This window comes from Lygodium microphyllum, chromosome 21 (genome assembly GCF_053477565.2).
Source record: "Lygodium microphyllum isolate KBCC chromosome 21, Lygodium_microphyllum_v1.1.10, whole genome shotgun sequence".
Classification (NCBI taxonomy): Eukaryota; Viridiplantae; Streptophyta; class Polypodiopsida; order Schizaeales; family Lygodiaceae; genus Lygodium; species Lygodium microphyllum.
Genome location: NC_141155.1, coordinates 121,688,020 through 121,697,437, shown reverse-complemented (window position 1 = coordinate 121,697,437; position 9,418 = coordinate 121,688,020).

Below are 9,418 nucleotides of genomic sequence, written 5' to 3'. Positions count from 1 at the left end.
TTGAGACTATGTCCGTCATATATTTTTATGACCATCCTTTGGAATGGAAGCTTTGGAACTATATTATCAAGAGCTTTCAATGCCTTCACGATCTCCCTAAGATATCTTATATCCTATGAAAATCTCATTTTACGCTTTTCTGTGGCCTGGATGGCTTGAAGGATTGATGGATGTCCTCAGTAATGTTCCTAGGATCAACCTTCTGCTTGTAGTAGCCTTAATTCTAGCCATAGCTCAAACTACAAAAAAATGACCAAAAAAAGGGTTATCAAACCACCAAATTGCAACCCAACATATGAAACATGAAAATGTTCACATTTAACAAAAAGAAGGCCTTAAACTTGCATTTCATTCAACAAAAAGTGAAAACAGATCCACTAAATGTATGAAATGTGAAAAAAGACCAGTGGGAGAAGGAACCTTGCAACCCAATTCACATTTCACATGATAGGGCTTCAAATTGATTGAAATCACTTGGACTACGATGTTTTATTCTACAAGAGATAGAAACCAAGTAGTAAATGTATGAAATGTGAGAAGAAGACACTGGAAAAAGGAACTGGGCAACTAAATTTGCATTTCATATGACATAACAAAGTCCATCGAAAACCAAATGTTTTACAATGTACAAAATGCGAGATTTTTACTAAACAATGAAGACTCGTAGTTTAAGTTATTTTATTCGACAATTTGACAACAAAATATCACAAAATGTAGATTTGTGTATGTATACCTACTTGATTGCTAAAAAAAATTCATTGGAGTATGGATTCTTACGAGTAGAGGGATTGATCTTGCTTGAATACTCTTGTTGGAGCATGAATGCCAGATGTATTCAAAATGTGGTTGCCTTGGAATAGGAAGATGTAAATGAATCTTTACTAGAAGATTTGGGGTTGAATATCAAGTGAACATATTGTAATTATTGATTAGGATGGTATGTGGTAAAACATGGTCTCATTAATTACTTTTTCTAGGACCAAAAAAGAAGTCTTAAGTGTAGAAAAGCTACCTTAAAAATAACAAAAACATAAGCACCCTCTTTTTAGGTGAAAAAAGTTCTTTTTGGCACAAATTCTAAGAACAACAACTCTATTATTAAATGCCTTTTCAAGAGTCCTTTTAAAGCAACATCTTGCAATCATCAACCATTTTCACTTGTATCTTGTGCTCTATTCAAAGAGAAGACCACCATACATTATTGAATCAAACATTGTAAGTGGCTAAATCAATTCATTTTTCCTCTCATGTCGAACAGAGCACGATTTTTCAGCTCTACTTGCATTTTTGTGGCTTATGATCGCGTTTCATCAGGGCTTTCATTTTGCCAAGGTGTCTATTATTGTGTCATATGAAATGCAAATTCAGTGATGATGTTACCTATTCCGTGCTTCTAAACTTGCTCTCATACATTGGGCCTTAGTTTTTTGACATACGATTTGACTATTCAAATTTTTTTGCTTTTAAGGGTATGCTTGGCATATTTTTGCTTTTGCAAGGTTAGGATGTCAAAGAGAAAGCTATCCCTTGAGGGAATGGAGCAAGAAGTGTTGGAGGACAATTGTGATGAGAGGGTTTTTCATCTCCTGTAGAAAACAAGGAACTCATCCATATGTATGTGCATTATGGATGTGCTCAATGTCCCATTTGATTTGCAAGATCTCTTGGGACATCTCAATGAGAAGCTTAAGGACTATAGAGAATTCTATTCTAGACATGCAGAGTCTCTTACAATTGATGAAAATTATGTTCATTTTAATGATGTGATGTACACAACCAATGCTTCTAGGACAACTTTGATTACCATGTATTATCTTATTGATGAAGAGTTTGGAAGGCGTGAAATAAACTTCCTTTTTCATAGGGATCAACCAATAGTGTCTTCTTTTGATTTAAAGAAACATAGGTTTTCTTGTGTTTCTCCAATATACAGAGGATTCTCCTTCAAAGAAAGTGCAAAAGAACAAGGGAAAAGATGTTGCATGTATAGATAAGGAGGTTGAGGAGAAGAAAGAGATGTTTCAAGGGGATGTTGAGAACTAGCTAGTGCAAGGTTTTGATCATGTTATATTCAAGAGTAAGAACATTACAAAGGTAGAAGAAAAAGAGACAAAATTGAGCACAAAGATTAAAGAATGCACTATGGATTATATCCTCAAATTTTCTACCTATCTTATCAACAAAAAATGATATTTTTTGCTCAATTATATTTGATATCTTTTTTATCTTAGAGAAGATTGCTGCTTGGCCATGCTAGTAGCATGGGGCTAGACTAATAAGGATTTCATAAGTTATAAATCATGCCCACTAGTAGCTCTAGATGTTGAGATAGAGAATTTTCAAGATAGCTCCATAGCTTTGCACACATGTACCAAAGAGATTGTGGAATATGAAAAGAAGGGGCTATCCACAAAAGATTCTTAAAGGTACAAAAAGGCTTGGCATTGAGGGCACGGAGTATCAAGACACACTGAAGTAGCCATCAGAGGAGAAGCCAAGGAACTCAATAAATCTCTATTAAAATGGAAACCTTCTTGAAGATAATGCAAACCCAAAGGTATTATAGATATTTCCAAGATCTTTCTACGCTTAATAATAGGTATTAAAAGATAAGTGACTTTAAGATTTTCATCTATTAATGAGGAAAACTTTTTTATTTCTTATATAGACTGAAATTGAAAATCTTGATAGTTTTCTCTTGGAAGAGCCAAGGGCTCCAGACCATTGAAGATTGGGAGAAGTCAAGGACTTGGTCACTATATTGGAAGCTCAAATAATCAAACTATTGCAATCTATCACAACATATTCTCAAGCTCTCCAAGTTTACCAATGATGGCTTGAAAAGCTATTTGCAAAGTCATTGGATCTGAAGTTTTCAACAAAGGAGTGGAGAATGAAGAAGCCATAAGGATTTTTAGTTACATGCTTTATGATGGGTCTAGAGCTAGATACTTTGGAGTTCTTAGTTCCTATTTACTCTTCCATATATAGGAGAGGCAAAATATTTGAAGCTTCACCCATGCTACAGAAAGCAAGAGTTTTTGAAATGTAGAGGCCTTATTGAGTGGAATGAAGCCAAAGATTCCTCTGCAATAGAGACTGACTAAAGGATATTAAAGAATCAAGGGTTTCTTGAAACCTATCTTTTGCCTTCTTTTTGTTTAGTTTGTAACCATTCTGAAAATCTCTACCTTGCATAAGAGTTTAGATATTCCTATTTCCTTTGTGTAACCATTTGCATGGTTTTTGCCAAAGATGGTGTATCGCATAATGTGGTTGTATCTTTAAGCTTCAATTTATATCAAAATTATTTGTATGATAATGTGATTTTTCCATGCCTTGGGTTGACCCGATAGATAGGCTTCTATATTGTTTGATAAAATATGGAGCATGGTTGTATAAAATATATTGCATAGTTGAAAAATAAATAGAGTTAGTTCAAAAATATTATATGAGTTAGAAAATGAAGAAACATAATGACTTATTACTATACAAACATATGAACTTTTTACCATATAGCAAGTGAAGTGTTGATTACCCCAAGCTTCTGTAATTGCCTTTTTGAAAAGGTTCAATTGGTCTTTGAAGTCTTTGAGATCATCATCTTTTCAATTAATTTTATCACAATTAAAAAATATTTTATCTAGTGTTTTCCAAACTTTGGGTTTCCTGTTTCAAGCCTATTCATTATTAGCATGATCCTTAACTACATAACGTAGGTATTTTCATTGAGTATATTCAATGGTTGAACCCCCATTTCTAGATCTAATCTTGCTAAGCTTTCCATGAAAGCCTAGGAACCTTCTAGCCTCTATTCCACTAATAGATGACTTTTTGGGAATGCAATTTTCATCCTCGGACTTTTTAAGAGCGATCTTTGTTATAGCATCTTGTCTAGTTGATAAGGGCTTTAGCTTCCAAGCAAACTCTATGTAAACATGAACGAGCTTTTCAATTATTATATAGAGTGCACGAAGTGTACATATATGAGCATATGAATAATATGAACGAGATTTTCAATTATTGTGTAGAGTGTATGAAGTGTGTATATATATAAGCATATGAATATCTAAAATTGGCTTAAATTGTGGGTCCTTGATATACATGGAGGGGGCTCTATTTTAGTTGCTTGAGTTTAGTTATGCAGTTGGAGACATGCAATATAGATATGGACATCTAGAATTTGCTCCTTTAGACACATTGTGCATGCATTTGAGTGTCTTTAAGTCACCAAACTATGTGCGATTTGACCTTGTAGTTCCCAAATCCCTCAAGAAATAGCTTTTCTCTTGCTTGTTGGCTCTTAATCACATCAGGTACTTAAGTTTGATGGGGAACCCAATATAGTACGTCAAAATCCTCTATGTCTAGTTCAAAAGCTCCTAACCACTAGATATTGTGTTCAGATTGAACACTTAACAACATTGAATCACTCTAATGACTTGATGAAAGTGCTCTATCCATTAAGGTAATGGAGACCCTTTCTAATTTTGTACACTTTGAAATCTCACTTTCATCAAGTTTAATCACAAACCTAGCTACTCGTACCTCTTCTAAAGAAAATCTGATCATCAAATGTTATAGGGTAGGTATAACAAGGAAAATGTTGTTAAATTCATTGCAAAGAACCTCTTTCTTTCTTGCTTTTGGAGCTAACCTTGATATAAAGGATCACCCAAATTTTTCATCACCTTGCCATTAACTCTTTGTCTAATAGTCTTCATTATAGATGGCATCGGAAGTAAACAATTGTATATATGACACTGCTTCATATTTGATTGTATTAGCTAGAATCTTTGTGTATACACATCTCAACTAATACCAATATGATTTGTTAGGGCTTGGATTGCATCATCCACTTTAGTACTTTTTTACCTTTGTACTTAGCATGCTTTAAGGTGACTGAGTTAGCATATGTGTGAAGCAACCCTTGCATTTTGCAGGATTTTCATGTGAAAGAAGATGCATGTCCTATGAAAATGTAATGTTATCTACTATGAGTTTTGTATTCAAGAATAATATAAATCATATTTTTCAAGAGAGTATAATATTGTGAGCAATGATGATGTATATTTCATGTTTGTATACCTTTCTTGAAAAACAGGTGTTAGTTATGATCGTAGATTAATTTAGAAAGTTGTATGGTGTACTAGGATTATTTCAAGTAGATTGTTATTTTTTTTATCATGTTAGCCCATTACACTTTGACAATCATGCTAGTTTTGTGTGCATATCATCCATGATTTAGGTGTCAAAAATGGAGAAAATCAGCTTTGGGAATTTGCTTTGGAGCATAAGACTATAATGGCATTGATCATGATAGAAGTGCTTTAGGGTTGTAGCATTTATATAAGAGCAACACCCTTAACAAGGGGGCTGGATTGTAATAAGAGCAAGAGCCTATCAATTCAAGGAGTATTTGAGAAGCTCAAGAAATTTTGTATGAGGGGAAATTTGAAGTATAGGTGGATAAGAAGTGCACGCAGAAGTAGAGGTGCATGCTGATGAAGATTTGGAGTATAGCAGTAGCTAAAGATTTTTCTTTTGAAGATGTTCCCTCTATAAGTACATCAGGGGCGGATGCCAAATCCAAATGTTCAAACACTCCTTGATGATTTCAAAAGGTTTGTATGGGATGTCCTCTTGGTAGGAACTGCTCTTTTTGGTCCACTTACATAGAGAAAATTGTTAATTAATCTGTTAGGACTTGGTACAAAAACAAAGAAGAAAATGTCAACTCAAGTACCACCACAGAACCCTAAGGTTTGGGCATCAAAGTTTTTTAGTAAAAAGAAGGAGATCCTGATTGCCATGTTGCCTAGTTTAAAACAAGGTGGACAGCCAGTGGTTTAAATCAACTATATGGAGATTAGGTTAAGAAACACCAATTTGCAACAACCATTTAGGGTAAATCTATATGGAGATCAGGTTAAGAAACACCAATTTGCAGCAACCATTTAGGGTAAAACTATGGACTTGTTTAACAGTTATGGTATGGATGCTTTTAATACATATAATGTTTTAAAGGTGGCATTTTTGGGAAGGTTTAAGAAAGATAAAAATCTAGGGGATGTGTTAAGGAAGATCAAGGATATAAAACATAAGAATATGCTAGTTAAAGAGCATGCTCAAAAGTTCAGGAATCTATTGAACCAATTGACCTAGGCAAGTACACCATTAGTAGAGATGAAGATTTCTTATTCTATTAAGGGCTTGAAGAGCAAGATTAGAGGCCCTATAGCTAATGTGGAGTTAGTAGCTAATTATACATTGGATACCATGATCAAAGTTGCTATGAGGGTGGAGAGAAGGCTTGGTACTTCTCATTCAAAGAGTAGAAATGATAGATATTCTTTGGATTTAGATATAGATACAGACTAAGATGGTGATAGTGAGGATGAAGACATTGGTTCCTATTTAGAATTAGAAGAGGAGTTTAATGATTTGGATGTCAAGCAATGATACTAACATAGATAGATGTGGTGGATTATGAGGTTCCTACAGTTCAAGTTGAATATTCTAGGGAGAAGTTTAATGATGTCCTTCTTGATGAAGGCTTTAGAGTATATATTTTGATGGAAGAGATATATTTGGCTAAGAAGTACGGAAGTTTATTGCATATATCCTTTCAAGTGAAAATGGAAAATCAAAGGAGATTACAACCATGAGAAATTCTCAAGAATCAGCTCATCAAAGTGGCGGGCCTAAAGTTCAAAGTTAGTTTTATGGTGTTAAGAATGTTAGAAGTTGGAGGAGCTCAGCTAAAATGAAGCAATATTGGGGAGCATATTATGTGTGTATTCTAAGAGGGCTAAAGGAGATCAAGTTATCTATAGTTAAAAAGGTGATCTTGAAGAGCAATGCTAGACCATCAACTTGGAAGAAGAAATTGAAGATGATGAGGAAGAGTTATTCCTTCAAGCAAATCCATTTGTGGTACTTGTATTCAAAATTGATGTGGAAAGCATCATTGAAGGATATCATGAGCTCAGTAGTGCTAGAAATGGGGAGTTTTTGGAGAGCAAACTGTTCAACCTGCAGTTCAAAACCTATTAGGACAACATCCTGAAGAGCTTTTGGCAAGCCAAGAGTGATCTGATTTTCAGGATAGGTTAGGGGGGGGGGGGGATGAGGAGCATAAAATATTTCACGACTAGGACCAACCGTCCTAAATTAGGATAGTAGGAAAAACTTTAAAATCAAGAAATTAATGAAGCTCTATATGTGGACAATGCAGATGTGTAGGATGAGGAAGGCCAAAAAGCTATTATTTAGGGGGTGTAGAGATATAAGCACACCATGAGAAGCTCAGCAAGAGTGGTGGAGAATGAAGTTCAAGAAGTTAACTTGAATGTTGAAGGAGAGGATGAACCTATCAAGGTCAGTGTATATGTTGAGGAAAACTTCAAGAAAGATCTCATCAAGCTTTGTAAGGAATTTTAGGATATCTTTTCTTGGGACTATATTGATATGAAGGGCTTGATCCAATGATCTATCAACATAGAATCAATGTGAAGAAGGATGTAAAGCCTATCATTCAAAAGAGGTACCGAATGAATCCAAATTATGCTAAGCAGGTGAAGGAGGAGATAGATAAGATGCTTAGGGCTTGATTCATCAAACCTATCAATGAGGTGACTTGGTTATCCCCAATAGTAATACTACTTAAGAAGTATGGGAAGATTAGGGTGTGTGTGGACTACAAGAAATTGCATGTAGCCACAATCTATACCCTTTCCCAATACCACTTATTGACTCTTTGCTTGATGATGTAGCAAGCCATGAACTGTATAGTTTTTTGGATGGATTTTCAAGATACAATCAGACAAGATGCATCTAGATGATATGGATAAGATAGCTTTCATTATGAGATGGGGAGCCTATGTTAATACAATGATGAATTTTGGACTTAAAAATGGACCTTCATAGTTTCAAGGAGGTGCACACAAGACTTTTGATATGTATCTAATCACTTTTATGAGAGTATTCATAGATGAATTCTATGTGTTTGGTAGTAGGAAAGAACATCTAAATCATCTCAGGCTATGCTTTGAGAGGTGCAGGAAGTTTGGCATGTCTTTGAATCCTTTCAGGTTTTTCTTTGCAACCAAGAGGGGAGTGCTCTTGGGCCACATATTGTCTAAAGAGGGTATGGTTATAGACCCAAGGAAGCAATTGTTGAGAAGGCCAAAGCACTGTCAAGTGTGTAGGAAGTGATGAGGTTTGTTGGGTAGGTGAAGTGGCATAGTAGATACTTAGGGTTTTTGTCTCATATTTGTTCTCCCCTCACCACTTTGACTAAGAAAGCAATGCATTACGTTTGGAGAGAAGATAATGAAAATGACTTTGTAGTTCTTAAGAAAATGTTGGTTGTGGCATCCATTTTACAGCCTCTTGCATGGGATTTACCATTTCACGTATTTGTAAATGATTCTAATTTGGTTGTGGGAGCAGTGCTTATGCAAGAGAGAGTACTTGGCTAGTTTAGGCCCATTTATTATGCAAGTAGAAGACTCAACATATTGAGAAGAATTACTCACTTATGAAAAGGGAGGAACTTGTAATGGTGTACTCATTGCAAAAATTCAGGCACTACTTACTGGGTGATTAGGTTATATTTCATGTTGGTCACCAAGCATTATTGTTCTTGATCACAAACCTCGATTAACTAAAAGACTTGCTAGATGGATCTTATTATCACAAGAATTTGATTATAAAGTGATTCATACTCTGGGTAAGGAGCATGGCAGTGGTTGATTATCTTAGTAGGTTGGAAAGTGATGATAAGAAAGTAGGAGTTCCTAATGAGCTTCCTAATGCTGAGTTGTTTGAACTTCAAGTTATTGATTCCTGATTCATATTATGATTAGCTACTTCATTTTATGGTGGAAGAAGTCATGCCAACACACTTGATAGTTGATTAGAGAGGAAAGCTAGCACTAAAGAGTAGGTCATATCATGTCATTATGAATGTATTATACCATAGAGGAGTTGGCAATGTGCCTAGGAAATGTGTTCTTGAATATGAGTAGTAGTCTGTTTTACATGAGGCATGTTACAAGGTCATTTTTCAAGAGAAATTACAGGCATGAAGATCTTACAGGCTAGTTTATAGTGGTCCACTATCTTGAAAGATGCCCATCAATATGCCAAGGAATGCTTGTAGTGTCTGAAGGAGGGTTAGTCTTTGGATTTAGGAAAGAACTGAATGCAAGATCACCCAGTTTTGCCACTTGAGCTCTTCTAGAAATGGGGTATAGACTTTGTTGGACCTATCAACGCTACACAAAGGACATGTAACAATGATATTTTGGTTTGCATAGATTATTGTACTAAATGGGTTGAAGGCCAAGCTCTAAAGGACAATAAGGCAGCCAGTGTAGCCTAGTTTTTGTATTCAAACATTATAACTAGATTT